This window comes from Gorilla gorilla, chromosome 11 (assembly GCF_029281585.2).
Source record: "Gorilla gorilla gorilla isolate KB3781 chromosome 11, NHGRI_mGorGor1-v2.1_pri, whole genome shotgun sequence".
Classification (NCBI taxonomy): Eukaryota; Metazoa; Chordata; class Mammalia; order Primates; family Hominidae; genus Gorilla; species Gorilla gorilla.
Genome location: NC_073235.2, coordinates 49,452,500 through 49,471,770, shown reverse-complemented (window position 1 = coordinate 49,471,770; position 19,271 = coordinate 49,452,500). Strand labels below are relative to the sequence as shown.

The 19,271-nt window shown below is 37.1% G+C and overlaps 1 long non-coding RNA gene across 1 annotated transcript in view; it reads left to right on the top strand.

Annotated features, from left to right (window-relative positions):
• Window positions 1-487: 487 nt before the first annotated feature.
• The window catches only part of LOC129532071 (uncharacterized), a 120,046-nt gene continuing 101,262 nt past the window's right edge, over window positions 488-19,271 (top strand). The window contains exons 1-2 of the long non-coding RNA XR_010129579.1: window positions 488-622; window positions 3,804-3,926. This is a non-coding gene — a long non-coding RNA (uncharacterized lncRNA). The remainder of the gene's footprint in view (window positions 623-3,803; window positions 3,927-19,271) is intronic.

Here is a 19,271-nt window from a genome sequence, read left to right as displayed (position 1 = left end):
CAGCACACCACAACATCTGCTACATCACACCACCATCCCACAACTGCTCTGGCTCAAAACCTGGATCCTTCTTCTTCTCACATCCCACATCCAAGCCATCAGAGTCCGCTTGGTGAGACCTCCAAAATATCGCCTGAATTTGTTCACCTGTCACCATTTCTACTGCAAAAATTCATATCCAAACAACTGTTCCTTTACCTGGATGACAGTCTCCCAATGATTTTCCCTGCATTAGCCTATTAGCATTCATCCATTTTCTTCACAACAGAATAATCTTCTGAAACCATAAAGTGTATTTCATATTTTAGAACCTTCTAATTGTTTCTTATGGCAGGTAGCGTAAAATTGATGTTCATTATCATGGTCTACTCTCATCATAACAGTTGCCCTTTTTGAGTCCAGAACCTGCTAAGTACATTGCGTTCATTATCTCATATAATCCTCACAGTAGCCCTTTCAACATGCTATTCATGTCACTATTTTACAGATAAAGAAACTGTGTCTTAGTGAGGTTAAGTATCCAGCATGACTACAGCTGCAAAGCAGTGGAGCCTGGCTTTGAACTTAGTCCTGTCTGATCCCAACGCCTTACACAATTCTACCATCCCTGTTGTTAATATGTGTACGTATATTCAAATTCCAAACTTTTGCCCTCGTTTTAGACAAACATTGTTTTGGCTTCTCAGACAACCTCTCACCTATGAAATCATCACCACTATTAGCAACTCATATTTTTTTCTAAGAACATAAAGTATTTAATAAATATAATTTAATTTTGTATTTTGTCTTCATGAATATTTGGAAAATTATGGAGTTGAGAAATAATTTCAGATGGGGAAAGTAAGCCGTAAGGAGGTCAAGAGAACCGTCAAGGTAACCAAGTTAGCCGATTCTGGAAAGAGGAATAGAAATACATCACCAGCCTCTGAGCAATGCCTTTTCCTACCATGGCCTCCTGTCAGCCTGTGGGAGTTTCTTCATGAGAATACTACCTCTATTTCTTTCCTTCTTTTTTTTTTTTGAGACGGAATCTTGCTGTTGTCACCCGGGCTGGAGTGCAATGGCGCAATCTTGGCTCAATGCAACCTCCGCCTCCCGGGTTCCAGCAATTCTGCTGCCTCAGCCTCCTGAGTAGCTGAGATTACAGGTGCCCACCACTACGCCTGGCTAATTTTTGTACTTTTAGTAGAGACGGGGTTTCACCATGTTGGCCAGGCTGGTCTTGAGCTCCTGACCTCAGGTGATCCACCGCTTCAGCCTCCCAAAGTGCTGGGATTACAGACATGAGCCTTTGCGCCTGGCCACTACCTGTATTTTTTAAGCTGCACACCACTACCACTCGATATCAGTGTTTTCAGACAAGAATGGAGACTCGCACTCTAGGAGAAGCAGTCTGGGGTCATCATTGACTAATCAGAAGGATGGCCAACAGGCTGGAGGGCTTGTGATTTCTTAAGCCTCATGCAGCTTGAAAGGCTGGCAGTCTTCATGCACTTGAGAACATTAAAACCTGATGCCTCCTTGTGAAGGTTTCTTCTGGGAGTGACAATTCATCCACATCTTTTGAAGCTTCAGGTTTAAACCTGGGTCACTGCAGTTACTCCAAGAATTGAGAGGGAGGAATTGATATCTTTTAGTGTTTTCTTTTTTTTTTTTTGTTCAGCAAAATTATCTCAACATTGCATGCAAATAATTAAAAATAAAACAAAAAGTCAGAAGAGCTGCTAGTTACTATTTAATGACCAGCTCCATGGCAGCAGTGCACATTCCAAAGATTTCCTAACAGGTTGTGTTTATACTGCTAAACCTCCAGCAGGTCCAGCGTTTTCCCCCAGCCTAGAGCACACTCCAAGAGCTAATATTTTCCCTACCTGAGAACTTTAAAAATGACCTAAAAAAAATAGCCAGGAATGTAGTGGCTCATTGTTGATGTTGTTGTTAGGCTAGAGAAGTTAGCAGCAAAAACTATCTTCTTGTTTATTACTGAATAGATGATGAGAATACTTGTTCTTTGTCAACTTCATCACAGAAATTACCACACATTAAGAGAAGGCAAGTCATTTCAAAACTTGGTATGCAACCTATTTGTTTCTGGAAAATCAGGATATAAACTTGAGCTTAAAAGCAATGAGAAAGCTCAAAAGGAAAGATTTGTAAATTGTAACATTCTGACTTAATATTTCTGTTAAAAATACAGATACTGAGATCTGTTAAATAAATAATAACCAATATTTTTGTAGGCCTGTGTGTAAAGACTACTTTGCACATGCTATTGCATTTGGCTGTGTTAAGTTTTTCAGGATTCATGAAATATTATAGTAACAAGAAGTACCACTCTGAGTATGTCAGGAAGTGTGAAGTGTTGGTGCTTGTAGCAATAAAACCACTGAATCTTTTCCTAAGGAATTTCTTGGTATTGCGTTTTATAACAGCTGAGTTGGCTAAAGGATCCTTCCTTTTAGCTTTATTGAATAGTTCTTGGTCAGAGTTATCTATTTCTAAATGAATATACTATCTGCACACAAAACTTGCAGTGTATAGATCAAACCTTTAATTAGTAGTTAGCATATGGAAATCTAGAAGAAAGTGATGTGGTTTATGGGAAAAAATATAGGGTCACAAATCAAGAGATGAGAGTGCTGTTGAGAATAACAATAATAGCAGCCAATATTTATTTAGTTTTTAGTTTGTGCCCAAAACTGTTTTAAGCTTTTTCTCTATAGCTCATTTAATCCTTGTAACTATTCTATGGATTAGATCTTGTTGCTATTTCTGACATACAGATGAGGACACTGATGGTTAGAGGAGTTAAGAAACTTACTGAAGGGCCCTGAATTTTTAGGTGAAAGAGCTGGGATTCAAAACTTAGAAATGTTAACTGTAGAGCCCATGCTATTAATGGCTTTACTGAATTGGCTTCTGATTAGTAGCTCTTCCCTTGTTAAATGAACATGGCCAATGTCCTTTCATTTTTATTCAATCTATTGCAATGATCTGATACCTACCATCACTATTCCCATGAAGTTGTTTCCAGGATTAACTGAAATAATATTTTTAAAGGCACTTCAAAAGATAATGTGCTCTTCAAATGCAAGGTGATATTATTACATTGTATACAATGGTTAGTTACTCAGAGCAATGGTCCATTAAATGGTCAGCAATGAGTGTATTTGGTATTCTAATAAATGGAACCACAGTAACAGGCTTCTACTACATGTACACTCATTAGTTCTTCCTAGAATTCATGAGCAAGTCAAGGCTCAAACTGCCTCTAAACACAGTTATTTGGAGATACATAGGCATATTTCCGGAAACAGGGAGGAACTGCTGTTAATTGTTTGCACATGCAGACATTGTCTCAAATATGATTTTGCTATTTCAGAGATTCCCTTGTCATAACTATCAAAATGACACAAGCGGTACTTTTTTGTAATCTCCATATTTGACGCATGAAAGAAGACTTAATTCCTCTTTGAATAAACAACATAATAAGGTTATTGAGATTAGAGACCATTACTATATAAAATTATGTCTAAGTGGCAGATATAATTAACATTGGATTGTAATTACACTAATTACAAGTCACATTAAGACACTCCAGTAATGACAAAGTGAGAACCCTATAATTGAATGGAATAAGTAGGGAAACATGCTGCTCACACTAATTACCTAAATGAGCTAATATGTCTTCAGAGTGACAGTCATGCTCAATGTTATTACGCAGACAAAGCAGTTGAATGAGGTATTTTTAAATTTATTTTTATTTATTTATTTTGCTAATTTTCTTTCTTTATTCTCTCCAGGACCTATTTCAAGTCATCACCTGCTTCAGAATTTCACTCTTGAGCCAAAGAAAACAAAAATTGCAATTAGAGATTTCTCTAACCTTGTTAAAGGAGACTATGCACAGCAATCCGTAAACTCAGGTAACATTCCAATCTTAGTGTGTGTGGAATGTACTGAACACCAGTTGGTTTCTCAGACTGGCGATGCTCTGAAATTTCTCCTCTGTTTGGCCTTCCAAATCAAGCAGCTCCAGCTCACTGCATAGTTTGCAACATAACAATCATCATATTGTGGGTGCTGAAGAAACAAATATGGCTTCCAGCAACCCCACTTCAGAGAGGCCCTGGAAAGTGATAAAACCTGAATTATTCAGGACAATTAGTGCAAGCATTGCACTGGAACTCATATTTCAGCCTAAGCTGTTATGTGAGACTGTAAACTAATAGTGGAATATGAATTCACGGCACTGTGAATATTGTTTTTTTTTTGAGTTGTTATTTCTTTCCCCGCTTCATATTACTTTTCATTTATATGCCCCCAATTGTCTGGGGGCACTGCTTGGGTGAGAAAAGAAAATAAAGGGAACAGACTGAAGCTATTTAAAACCTTTCTTCCAAAAAAAGAGATTTTTTGTTTTTAAGGCAGGGAAATCACAATATGTGGAAAACAGAATTGATGCACTTAAATTGATAAACAATGCTGAGCATTGCTTTCCTTTCTCTTGTGTTGGTGAGGGAAGAAAATTGTGTCAGGCATGCTTTTGTTAGCAGAGCTTTGGAGCAGTTTCTGTGCATTCCACTTTTTACTGTAGCCATGTAAATGGGTTTTTCTTATCTTCATCCAGAAACTGCAATTTTGCCTCTAAGAAACCAGGCCTATGGGTTTCTAATACAAAGCAGTAAACCAAATATACAAGGTTTATTTTATTTATTAATTTTCGAGATGGAGTTTTGCTCTTGTTGCCCAGGCTGGAGTGCAATGGCATGATCTTGGCTCACCGCAACCTCCGCCTCCCGGGTTCAAGTGATTCTCCTGCCTCAGCTTCCCGAGTAGCTGGGATTACAGGGATGCGCCACAATGCTCGGCTAATTTTGTATTTTTAGTAGAGATGGGGTTTCTCCATGTTGGTCAGGCTGGTCTCGAACTCCCAATCTCAGGTGATCTGCCTGCCTCGGCCTCCCAGAGTGCTGGGATTATAGGCATGAGCCACCACACCTGGCCCTACAAGGTTTACTAATAAGTGGGTGCTATATTAGTTCAAAGGTGACAATTTTACCCTCCCACCCTATTAATATTTGGCATGTAGCTAAGAAATAATGACCTTTTTCTTTTGAAGTACTCCACTTCCAGGGTTATGTAATTCTTGCAATCAATTATATTTTAGTTCAAAATTGACTTAATTTTGAATTTGAATTTGGGTTATACTCCATTAATTCTGTAGTTATATGAATTCATATAATCAAGCATTAGGATTTTACATAAGAAGATGTTTATTGAAATAAATAGTATTGCATAAGAAGATGTTTATTGAAATAAATAGTATTGGAGGCCAGGCTTCCACTAATGACCACGCAAATCAGAGGCAAATGGAGCTTGGCATGTTTAATCTGAGATAAGGAGTGGGGTGACTTAGATTGTATCCTTAGCACTATCCTGTTCTCACTGATGATTTTGCAAGTTATTCATTATTTCTGTTTTGATATGATGGCGATTTCACTGGTTACTTGCAACTTATTTAGTCCTTGAGGCTTAAAGCAGCTCAGAAACTTATTTCATTTTATGTCACTACCTCCTGGTAAATGAGTTAGCCAAGTTGGCAGAGCAGTAAGATATCCCAGACCAGGGTTGGCAAACTTTTTCTGTAAAGAGCCAGATAGTAAATACTTAAGTTTTTCCGGATCACATATGGTCTCTGTCACATATATTTTTTTCACAACCCTTAAAAAATGTAAAAACCATTCTTAGATTGCTGTATACTAACTGTGTATATTGTGTGTATATTATCTATGTACAATTAGTATACAGGGCTGTATACTATTAGGCCATAGGCAGAATTTGGCCCACAGTCTGCTTGCCAGCCCCTGTATTAGACAAATACAGGGTGTCACAGGGAAGATTGTTCTTTATTAGAAACTAAATAGAAAACTACTCAAATCAACTTTTCCTAAATACTGAAAAATTAAATGTAGACCGTAGATACTCAAAGATATGGACGTTTTAATTATATTTATACTTGAATAAATTACTATACTTGGACTATCTGAGTTGGAGATGGGATGGGGGCTTCCACACAGGCCATGGGGAGCAACCTGGCCTGGGGTTGGGGGTCAGAGCCTAGGTGAAGTGAGGAAGACATCTATGCAAAGCTGGAGATGGACTGGTGACATAACAGGGTGATAGGGTTTGCCTGTGTCCCCACCCAAATCTCACCTCGAATTGTAGCTCTCATAATCCCCACATGTCATGGGAGGGACCCTATGGAAAGTAGTTGAATCATGGGGTGGGGGGGGGTTTCCCATGCTGTTCTCATGATAGTAAATAAGTCTCATGAGATCTGATGGTTTTATAAAGCACAGTTCCCCTGCACATGCTCTCTTATCTGCTGCCATGTAAGACATCCCTTTGCTCTTCCTTTGCCTTCCACCATGATTGTGAGGCCTCCCCAGCCGTGTGGAACTGTGAGTCTATTAAACCTCTTTTTTTTAAAATAAATTACCCAGTCTTGGGTATGTCTTTGTTAGCAGCATGAGAACAGACTAATACACAGGGGTTTGATCAAATAAGTAATTCTGCTAAAGGTATGGTGATCCAGGTATCAGAAGAGAGTTACAAGTATGGAAATGAATAAAACTAGAATGATTTCTGAAGTTTTCAATACATGTGGATTCATAAATAAATATAGATGTAAGTTGTGGTATACATACACACACTCATATATAGTCATGTACTGCTTAGTGATATTTTGGTCAAGGACAGACTCCATAAATGACAGTGGTCTCTTAAGATTATAATACTGTATTTTTACTGTACATTTTCTATGTTTGGATATGCAAATACTTACCGTTGTGTTACAGTTGCCTACAGTGTTCAATATAGTAACAAGCTGTACAGGTTTGTAGCTTAGGAGCAATAGGCTGTGCCATATAACCTAGGTGAGTAGTAAGCCATACCATCTAGGTTTGTGTAAGTACACTCTATGATGTCCCTGTGATGACAAAATTGTGTAATGATGCATTTCTCAGAATGTATCCCCACTGTTAAGTGATGCATGACTATATACCTTTCCTACCTCTGTCTACTGCAAAGGTCTGGGAGCAGCAAAATCTTAAAAAGAATGAACAGTCTTAGTGCCCAGATCATGAGTTCTCAATATCGTTCTCCATTAAATGCAACCAGGGCTCCTCAGAGAAATGATTGATTCCAGAACTAAGGCAGGAAACGTATGAGTCTAGAACTTTTTTTTTTTTTCTGTCCTGGAAACAAACAAAAAGATCACAGAGTAACTGGGTTGTGTCAAAAAATCCAGAAATCAGTTTGAAGGGCCCCTCATCGGGAGAGTCAGGAATAATTTCAGGAGGGCTGACTTGGGTAGGCTGGTGTATCAAAGGGCTTGGATAACCATAATCCCTCATGGGAAAAGGAGTAGCAGACAAGAAGGTGTTGGTGGAACAACAATATGGAGGGGAAACATTCTCATTGTCAAAGGTGGTTTAATACCTGGGAAAGAATCCTTGATATTGCCATTTTGCTTCCATGAACACTGTAGAAAAACACTTGGTTCCACTCCTGGTCCTCCAGGCCCCATTCCAGCACACTCAGATGTGTAATTCTTGCACCCCCTGTCAAGCACACCCACTTCCTTATCCCTAGTAACTGGCTCTATCTTTAGAGTACTGTATATATAAAAAAACCAAATCAATACTAAAGCCCATTGAGTATCTTGGTGCCACCATGATAGGTCAGTGCAGGATTCTCCCTATTACTTCTCTAACAAATTTTCTGCTATAATTCTAATATCTGCATTCTCAAACCTTAAGACATATTTCTGTGCCTGAGAACTTCTTATCTAGACTAGAAACTAACACTGATAATCTGACATTCCTTTTTTTAATTAATCACTTTTATTTTAGGTTTGGGGGTACATGTGGAAGTTTGTTACATAGGTGAATTCATGTCATAGGGTTTATTGTGCAGATTATTTCATCACCCAAGTATTAAGCCCAGTACCCAATAGTTATCTTTTCTCCTCCTCTCCCTCCTCCTTCTCTCCACCCTCCAGTAGACCACAGTGTGTGTTGTTTCCTTCTTTGTGTTCCTGAGTTCTTCTCATTTAGCTCCCACTTATATGTGAGAATATGCAGTATTTGGTTTTCTGTTCCTGTGTGAGTTTGCTAAGGATAATGGCCTCCAGCTCCATCCATGTTCCCACAAAAGACATGATCTCATTCTTTTTTATAGCTGAGTAGTATTCTATGGTGTACACGTACCACGTTTCCTTTATCCAATCTGTCATTGATAGGCATTTAGATTGATTCCATGTCTTTGCTATTGTGAATAATGTTGTGATGAACATTCACTTGCATCACATTCCTTTCTTAACCTCTGGGGTTCAGTATGTTATGCTGTAAAAAATGGACCTTCAGCTAATATTATTATCTTAGGCTTTAACAGACCTTCCCAGATACTATCTGTCTACTCAGTACTAGATCAGTTGTGACTGTAGAGTTCACGTCCCTGTTTGAAAGTTCATTTGTAGGTATCTCCACCTACGCTGAATAAACAGAGGTCCAATTTAGGCCCCATTTTCCCTACCTTTATTTTTTGCAACACTTCTGGATGTACTCAGTGATGTTTTCAGATGTAAATGCAATCTCCTGCCTAAAGCAACCTTGGCTAAGTCAGAAAATATACCAAATGCCTTAGTCCCTCCATCTGATGGGACTTAGAACTAAAGCCCGCCAGAGAAACAGCTAATCTGGTCGTGACTGCTGGGCTCTTTTTTGCTCCCCCAATGCCTTTGCTACCAAGAAACCTATGTATGGCCAAAGCCCCAGGAGTGTTCTTTCCCTGCAAGGCTGTGCGCCTTTGCTTTCCTTTTCTTCTCTTTCCTGTCTGCACTGTGGCTCTGTTCAAAGGCTTGAATTTTTGCCATGGTTCCTGCTCCTTAGTTTTGCCTGAACCACGATCTCATGGTTTCAGCACTGTCATTTTCTCTTTAGTGTCATTCCTTTTCACCTAAGAAAAGATTCCCGACCTGTATATAATCCAGCTTGGTAGCTAGGGCACTGCAACATCTGGACAAATCTTTTCAATTAAAATTTCTTCCCCATCATAATATGTAAAATATGTTTAAAGTGTGGTCTGAATTAGGTTCCCTCACTGGTATTTGGTGCATATGTGTACTCCTTTGAGACCCCCTGTAGTAGGCTCCTCTTACCACCCGTTAATCCACTGGGTTTCACCTTCCTCACCCTTCTTGCTTTCCTGCCATCCCTTGAGCTCAGTCTTGCTTGAGTGAAGGCAGTTGTAGGCAAATCAGTACTCTCAGTGTCACTCAGGCATGGTTCTTGATTTTAAGGCACATCCTGGCACCACATAATATTCCGTCTGCCACGTGCTACTTTGAATGAATAGCCTTGCACCTGAGATGCAACCTAATGAAATTGACTAATGTGCTATTCTACATTTATCTTTTTTGTAGTGCTCTAACCATAGTTAAGAGCAGAGTTTTGGAGTTAAAGCCTCACCTTGACTCTAATTCTGGGCAAGTTATTGAACCTTTCTGGGCATGGTGGCACACCGTGAGGATAATGTATAAATAAAATGTGGATAACAATCCATACATTAATCATGAGGTCATTAAGAAATGATGACAATAGCTATTTATCCAGAGATATGTGAGAGGGTGCTGTGCTAAGTGCTTTACGTATATTATTTCTAATTCTTAGAATTACATTACATAGAGTATTGTATTCTCATTTTATAGAGGAGGAAATTGAGGTTTAATGTGGTTCAGTAATTTACTGAGCTCACCACAGTAAGCAAGATGCAGAACTAGAATCCAATTCCAAGGTTTGGCTAACTCTTAAACTCTAGCATATTTCACTTTGTTCTGCTGGACGCCACTGATGGGAAGGTTTTTCTCCAAAAAAACAAAGAGACACATTTCTTTGTGGCATTTCCTGTTTTCCTTTTTCAAACATCTTTTTAGTTGCAGAAGAGTTGCCAGAATCAAAGGCATAATTCATGTGTTGAACTGCTGCAGGCTGGGAAGAAAAATGCATTTTTAATCGTTTAACTCGTTCACTGCAGGTATTTAAGTGCTTCAGGTGAGGTAGAAATAGACATATTTTAATGAGAAGTTGCATTGACTGGACGTTGTTGGGGATGAAGGACGTGTGAGACAGGAATGACAAGATTCTAAGGATCCTAGCCTGCAACATATTAGGTGCTTTTGAAAATGGTAAGAAGGTGAATTTAATTCTTTGGGATCCTGGGGAAAGCGAGTCTCCACAATGTGCTGGAGATTTCCTCAGGGTAGTGTTTCCTGATTTCTTTTAAGTTGGTCCCCTAAGTATTCTTTAACCCAACCTACTGTTTGATTCCTCAATCACATTTTTTATATTTGTAATTATTATATTTGTCTGTTTTCCTTATTTTTTCCCTGGAATGTAGTCTTTGAAGACCAGGCAAATGAAATAGTGATTGACACATAGTAAGTGCCCAATAAATACTTGTTGAATGAATATGACAAAAGTCCAAAGAAGATCCCCTACCTATGTGTGGAGATTGAGTTCAGGAACTGCCATACTAAAATCTACATACCTGTTCAGGGATAGCCAGGCAAGATAATAACATGTATAAATGTGTTTTCATTAATATTTCCTCTGTACACTTTTAATTCTAGAAACAGGCTTAGAAATAAGATATGGTATCTCTTACCCACAAATACATGCAGGGAGGAAACCAGGATTAGATGGGATTGAAGAAATGGGGCTGTGGAAGTTGATGCTCTGACACAGATGGCCAGACAGTCTAAGAGGCAGTGCAAAGATGTGGACAATTTCAGCAAATGTTTTTTTTTCCAGTAGGTGCAATTTCATAGGTCTGAAGGAGGTGTAGGATGCATGACACCCAAAGTAAGATACACAGTGGTGTCATCGTGGTGGCTCAACCCAGCAAAGAGCCAAGAGTGTTCCAGTTTTCAAAGGAGAAGACAGGTAAGAAATAGACAACATCAGTTTGCCTTTGAGTTCCTATGGGTCAGCAGCACCCTTAGATGGCATATCATACACTAGACTTAACTTTGTAGCCTTTAAATCGTGTTATAGAATTTGAGGGACTCGAAAAATATTCGCAACAATTCACTGAATGATATAAGGCTTATACAAGCATATGTACCTTTTGAGGCAAAACATCCCTCTATATTTTTATCTACAACTATATATGCAGAGAAAAAAAAACAGATTGGGAGGAAATATATGAAAATGTTATTAGTGATTATCTCCAGGTGGTTAAATCTCAGGTGGTATATGGTTTCATCTGCATGTTTTCCAAGTCTTCTCTTGTTAACATGAATTACTTACAGGATAGAAAAAGCAAATATTAGAAAAAAAAAAACCAGAGGAAGACTCTACTAGGCAAGATAAATCAAAATAAATCAGACTGTGCTGGTAATTCTTCTTATGTCTTTTTTTCTTGTCCACTGGATGAACTTTTTTGCTCTCTCTCTGAACTACAGACTGTAGTACATCTTGGGTTGGTTCTTGGCATCTTCCAATAAACCCCTGCTCAGTCAAGATCCTGCTTTGACAAGGTCTAACCTCTTGCTGTTCACAACATGTGACATTTAGTTGTGGTGGACATAGAGACCTGGACTTCATTAGAAGAATTTCAGGCAGGAAAATTGAGGCAAATATCACATTTGGAGATATCCTGATATGTTACCAGATAGCTCTGATACACCAGTTATCAGAGATCTTAAAGTAGAAATCTTTTACCTAACATCCTTCATGACAACTCCACAGACTTCTACATGTGTGATAAAGAAGATGCTGAGATTTGGTAAAAATGTAAGAAACAAAATACTGAATGTATTGGTTTATTTCTAAGATTATAATGGCTGGTTTAGAATTATGGATGAGACTTGAGCTGAAGTTTTTTGTGGAGCTGGAAAAGACAAAGACAGAGTAACCCATATCTAATTCTTCCCATTGTCGGCCTCTGGTTGTCCTTCACTCTTACTTTCCCAATTATATCTACCCTTTCTACCTCACAAGAAAGCCTATTTGTCACATTTTCCCTTCAATGATAATATACAAGTTCTTTATTTTATTCTTTGCCAGGTAACTGATTAGGCTCTTTTTTTTACATGAATCCAAGTTGAGGTGTTGATAGCTGATAACGACTAGATGTGTGAGATGTGTTAAAATGTGTGCTGATAACATTGACATTTGCTCAGTGACCTTCAGAATCTTAAGTCTAGTGGGAATTTAAGACACCATGAGGTGCTGTAAGATAAAAAGTGTAAGAGCAAAAGGGTCTTTCATAACCCCAGATAATATAGACAGCTGTCTAATTGAGCTTAACATTTGGCCAATTCTTATTTTCAGAGCAAATTGTCTGGAATCAGTCATGTTTACCTCTGATTTCTGTGCAATACCTAATATTTAAAACTTAAATTTAAAACATTGTAACTACTTATTTCAGAAAACTTTTGATGTTGGATTTCAAAGATAGTCTGATTTTTTTTATATAGTTCCATTAAGATGATTGTTATGTACTCTGTCCATCAAAAGAATTGAACATCAATGGTAGCTGTAACGCGGTATATTTGTATATTCAATTCTGTATCCTTTTGCAAGTTAGTCAAGGATAGAGAAGTTAAGTTGCTTGAAAAAAAATACTATAAAACTCAGTGACAAAAACACTGATTATTTCTAAAAGGTCAATTGGAATGGACTGATTATGCTTTGTCATTAAGTGGCCCTTAACCTATACTGTGCTGCTCTTAATTTCCTTGGTGTGGCCTTGTGTTTGTGAAATTCACATTTAGAGTTCTGATTAGATTTTTTTTTTTTGCATTAAGAAGAGAGAAAGACAACCACTTTTTCCTTCCAATCATTTGTGCATTTTTTTCTTTTTTTCCTGCTTTGCCTTTAGTTGAACTGTTTGCCTATATCATTTTATTTTAATGCATATATCAACTTTTGCTTTATTGTCCTCTTAAGACACACGGCAAGTAGGAGATTTTTTTTATTTGGCTATCTGATTGTAATTCAGAGGAGTGTGTGTGTGTGTGTGTGTGTGTGTGTGTGTTTGAAGTTTAAGAAAGTTTAAAAACAACTTCCACCATGAGATCAGTTGTAAGGCATTGTGGAAAATCACTTAATTTCTGTATCTGCCTTCTCATCTAAAAATTAAGAATAACAGTGTGTTTTTGTAGTTTGAAAAGTGATTGTAAAGTTCACAATGAAATAGTTAAAAGAGGTTTTAAAAGTATAAAGTACTACTTAAATATAAGAAAAATGCTACTTATATTGCTTTGATTTTTTGTATTTCTGCTTTATAAATTGCGTATTTTAAAGATAAGTATGTTACTCAAATTTCCTGTTTTTCTTTATTTTTATTGAGATAATATCTAAAGATAAAATATCTACATAAAAATATCATAATGATATACACACAGACATACAAATTTTTCCTTTTTTTATTTAGTGTAAGATTTCCATTTTGATTCTCAGTGAGTAATAATCTTAAATTTGGCAATTTGATTAACATACATACACTTTGTATTTATAAAATTATGGTGGAGAACTTAAGGTTTGCTCATTAACATGAAATAATACAAGCTATGATTAGACAGTGACAATTCTGTTTTGCCATATGGTTAGGAGACAACAGAACTTATACTTTGAGAAGCTAAATAAGTAAAACAGATTGTTCTGCCATTGGACAAAAGTCTCTACAAAAATTTGACCATTGTACAAACTGAAAAAAATATTCATCATGATTTTACAGTCAACAATTTTAAGATTTTTTTTCTTGTGATGCTATGCTTCAATTCGTATATTATGCTGATCAGGTTAGCATCAATCTTTTTAAGTAAGACATTCTGTGCTGGATAATCCCTGTACAGTTTTTGAGGCCATTTAAAATGAGTAAATAAGTAAAGAATTTGTGATCTATGGGATTGTAGAAACAATTTTGAGCAATTTTGTGCTACAAATATTAGAAGAATATATATTGGTAAGTACTATATTAACGTAAAAAAGAACTCACATTTTGCAAGAGACTTAAAATAATTAAATGAGCTCTTTGGCTAATGCTAACCCCTGTAATAAATCTGTCATTTTTTTCCTGGAACCTTGCAGTTGCATGGAATTTCTACAGTCTCTGCAAATGCGACCTCATTTGGGCAGATATTTTTAAATGTTTGCCAGAAAGTAAACAGGAAGCAAATCTGAAAGTAATTTGGAAAAGTCAGAAAGATACTCTCCTTCCAAGAATCTAACTCAGTTACCACTGCTCTCCTTGCTTCTATTTAATACTCAGATAGCTTTTTGTTTAAAGAACCAGGTGACAACTGTAAGTTAAGTGGATTTCAGCACCTTCCGGACACCTCAAAATAAGTCACACAGATTCTTCTCTCCCTCCTGCAGCACCCCCCGCTCCCATTTAATGAAGAGTTGTATATGCTGCAAGAGACTATTTGATCATTGAAGAGAGACAAAATGTTCTGCTTTTCAGCACATTTTAATCCACAGCTGGTGCACAGATTGGCAGAGAGTATATGTTAGTTTTAGCTGTGAATTTTTTCAAGTTGAGGTTGCCTATATTTAGATCGCTGGAGTTTTAGGATTGCTGAAAGTAAATGTTTGAATGAGAAAAATATTGACTGGAGGAAAATACTGTTTAATAGAGGTGTTGATTTTGACCAGCCTAAAATATGCTCATGTTGGATGAACATTTGTAATAGGAGAAATAAAATTGTGGGTATTACTGGGAAGGCACATTTATTCAATTACCATGCACTAAAGATAAACTAAGGTGTTTAATTTGGTGTCTAAAGGGTGCTTGACTCCTTTGGAGAAAAAAAAATGCTTTTGTATGTTCATTTCAGAAAGCAAAGTATTGAACTTTAGAGATAGAGAAGCCAACACACAACCTAATTCACACTTTTAAAGTTAATTTTTCAAATCATCAAAATCCTAAAGTAATTACTATTGATTCTTGGACTACCTTGCAAAACATGCTGTTCATCCACAGGAGAGAACGCAATGTTGATATATGTTATTTCTTCCTGAACTGACTGAATTCATTCAACAAATATTTATTAAGCACCTGTGAAGTGCCAGGCAATGTGCCAAGCACCAAGGATGTTTTAATTTAACTTTGATTGTTACTGCTCTGTGAGATGTAAATAAACACAATAGATTGTTTTAAACCCTGATTCTATTCTATTATATGCTTTTTAAAATAACATGGGTGAATTTATTTCTTAAGATTTGAGTGCTTTTTTAGCCAGAATGTTATTTCATTAGTTTTAATGGTAGATTTACCTAGTAGCTCAAATAATTCAGAATGTGTAGGTTTTACTCAAACCTTACCTTTGTTCAGTATGAGATGCATAGAATATGGACTCAAAGTAACAGAAACTATAGCATTATATGACTTTTTCTTTCCAAATCTCTCTCACACATAAAGTAAGCTGAACAAAGTTAGTTCTAGTATAAAAAAGGATAACTGTTTTAAATAAGAATTATTGTTTCAATATGAGTGTAGAGGAATGAATTGGGTTGTTGGGTGTTGGAGACCTCTACTTTAATTTAAACAAGATAAATCATTTTTAGTTCATTTATTTGTATTTTATCACCAGGTCAGGAATTATACTCTAAGTTAAACTGCATAGAGAGGGGGAAATTGGCAGTATATATTCAAAATATTTACCACATACATTATCTGTGAATTAAAAAAACACCTCAACTATGACTTTGTCTTAGGGAAGTGATTGAAGATATAACACTATATGTACAAGGAGAGTCATAATTATGTCATTTGTAATACTGAAAAATGGATATAAACTAAATATATATTATAAAATATTTCTTAAATTACAGTACAACATAGAGGCCGGGTGTGGTGGCTCATACCTGTAATCCCAGCACTTTGGGAGGCCCAGGCAGGTGGATCATGAGGTCAAGGGATCAAGACCATCCTGGCCAACATGGTGAGACCTCATCTCTACTAAAAATATAAAAATTAGCTGGGCATGGTGATGCGCCCCTGTAGTCCCAGCTACTTGGGAGACTGAGGCAGGAGAATTGCTTGAACTCAGGAGGCAGAGGTTGCAGTGAGCCAAGATTGCACCACTGCACTCTAGCCTGGAGACAGAGTGAGACTCCATCTCAAAAAGAAATAAATAAAATAAATTATAGTACAACATAGACTGAACATGATGGCATGCTAAGTGACCATAAAAATGGTTTTCTTAATAATGTATCATGGCCGGGCACGGTGGCTCACACCTATAATCCCAGCACTTTGGGAGGCTGAGGCGGGCAGATCACGAGGTTAGGAGATCGAGACCATCCTGGCTAACACGGTGAAACCCTGTCTCTACTAAAAATACAAAAAATGAGCCGTGCGTGGTGGCAGGCAACTGTAGTCCCAGCTACTCAGGAGGCCGAGGCAGGAGAATGGCATGAACCGGGGAGGCGGAGGTTGCAGTGAGCGGAGATTGTGCCACTGCACTCCAGCCTGGGTGACAGAGCAAGACTCCGTCTCAAAAAAGAAAAAATAAATAAATACAAATAAATAATGTATCATGAATATGCTTCTATTGAGTTCCACTGAAACTGCTTTTATTAAGATCACCAGAAAGCTTCACAGAGCAAACTGGAGGGGCATTCCTTTCCTGCACTCATCTCACTTGACTTTTCTGTAGGAATCTTCTATCTAGCTGACCACACTGTCCCCTTTGAAACACCTTGTTGAACTTATGACAACACACTTTCTTAGTTCTTTCTCCTCTGCACTAAATGCTCCAGGGATCTCCATTTTTCATCCACACTTTTTACCTAAGTAACTGCATACATCTAATAATGCTACTTACTAGTTATAGACCAGCGCTTCACACGTATGTATTCACAAACTTGACTTTTGCCTAATACTTCACAAATATATTCAACAACCAATGGATAGCTCTATGTAGATATCTGAAAGAAATTTAAAACACAACTCTGCTAAACTAAAACCTTGATTTTTTTTACCTCTCCAACTCTATTGTCTCCAATTTCTAAAAGTTAGTATATTCCATTATTATTCACTAATTTTTTCAAGTAAAAAACTAAAAATTGTCTTTGACTTTTTTCTTTCTATCCAATCCCTCATCACACCCATTCCATCAGCAGGCTTGCTTACCTAATACTATATAATATCACAAACAGAGAATAGACAGTCTAGCCGGGCGTGGTGGCTCACTCCTGTAATCTCAACACTTTGGGAGGCCAAGGCGGGCGGATTGCCTGAGGTCAGGAGTTTGAGACCTACATGGCCAACCCAGCTTCTCTGGAGGCTGAGGCAGGAGAATCACTTGAACCTGGGAGGTGGAGGTTGCAGTGGGACAAGATTGTGCCACTGCACTCCAGCTTAGGCAACAGAGTGAAACGGTGTCTCAAAAAAAAAAAAAAAAAAGTCTGCGCATCCATCCATCCATCCATCCATCCATCCATCCATCCATCCATCCATCCATTCATTTAGCCAGCCAGCCAGCATGTGTTTTTAGGACCTTGATAAAATCTACACTATCTCTATTCTCTTTTCTAGTCCTTCTTAACTGATTCTTTTAAATGCAATAAAATTAAAATTGCCAAGAGACAAATATCAGTAGGTTTTTTTTTACCATCGTGTTATTCTCTTCACACTGCACTAATGAATGTATTTGTATCTTGCTTATAATACAGTGGTTTTCGGTTCTTTGCTAGTGAGTTGTCTTTTCCCAAAATATTCCAGTATTCTGAATTTTTCAAGATGAAATGTGAAAAATAAAGCCATCTAATTCTTATTGAAGACACCTTGGTTGGGGGAGACATTTTCCTTTCATTTTCTAATAGATGCATTTAGAAAATGAGCATATTTTTTAGATACAGGTGTTTTCATAAGAATTTTGTGAACTAATTACATCCTGGTCCTTCCTCTCTCTCTCTCTCTCTCTCTCTCTCTCTCTCTCTCTCTCTCTCTCTCTCTCTCTCTATATATATATATATATATATATATATATATGGGTTTTGGGGGAGACTTTAGACATAAAGGGTGATAAATGGAGAGCACTATGGCTTACGTCCCCACTTTTCTCAAAGGTCTGTATTTAATACCTTAAAAAAGAGGAAGAACAATTCGAAGCCAACTGGGCTTATTGGATCAAGGGTGCTCTGAGTCTAGAGGGACATATGGAACTCTTTTGGTGCCACAAAACAATGTCCTGGCAGAGATGAGCCACTGACAATTTTCTTTACCTCAGATCAGTGGGCACTTCTGATAAACTGAAGGCTCAAGAAAGCCACTAGTGGAAGATTTCAGTGACTGGCAGAGTGACAGAGTATGCTATAGCAAAAGAAAGCAGAATGGAAGAATACAAACAAACTTGGCTTAAATGCATGTGAAACAATCCTAGAAATCACTGAAGAAAATTTGAAGACTAGATCTTTTGCATGGAGAAGACAAGTGTCATCAAAATTCAAATATTGACCATATAACTACAATTGTGCCTGAATGGTTTTTGCATGGAAAACTGTGGATAACCATCATTTTAGATATTTCTGCATTTTCCAAGCTTTTTATTGATTTTATGATTAGATTTAAGATTTTTGATTGTGTTTTCTGTGAAATCATCTGGTCTTGGTTACAATCCCAATTCCATTTTGGGCGATTTATTTAACATCTTTATTCTTCCTTTAAACATCACCCAAACTGGGACAACAGTGAAGTGTAAAAGAATTAAGTACCTATAAAGCACTTAGGACAGTGTCTGACATCTAGTTAGTGCTACATAGATAATTACCATTATTATATTAATACTTATTCCAGCTCATATAATCTTTACATTGAAAAACAAGCAATGAAACACCCAGGAGAGACTATGGGTCAAATATTTTCTAACAAATCTTTGTAAATGACTTTTTTTTCAATTTATAGGTGGCATTCTTTGTTTGCCTAAGACAATTATATTTCAACTACAAATAATAGCAATTCCTCCTTTTATTTCTTCTTCAGTCATCAGAAGTCCTAGAAAAATGTAATCATGTTAATGGTAGATATACTTAACTTTAATGAAATGCTTTTCATGTTTGTTCATTAGGTATAAAATTTGCTTTTGACTTCATGTATGTCTTTTATCATTTCAACGATGTATATTTTTATCTATTTACTTAATTTTTTATGAAACAATTTTCTAGACCCAGGGCATTAGGCAATGCAGAGCAGTG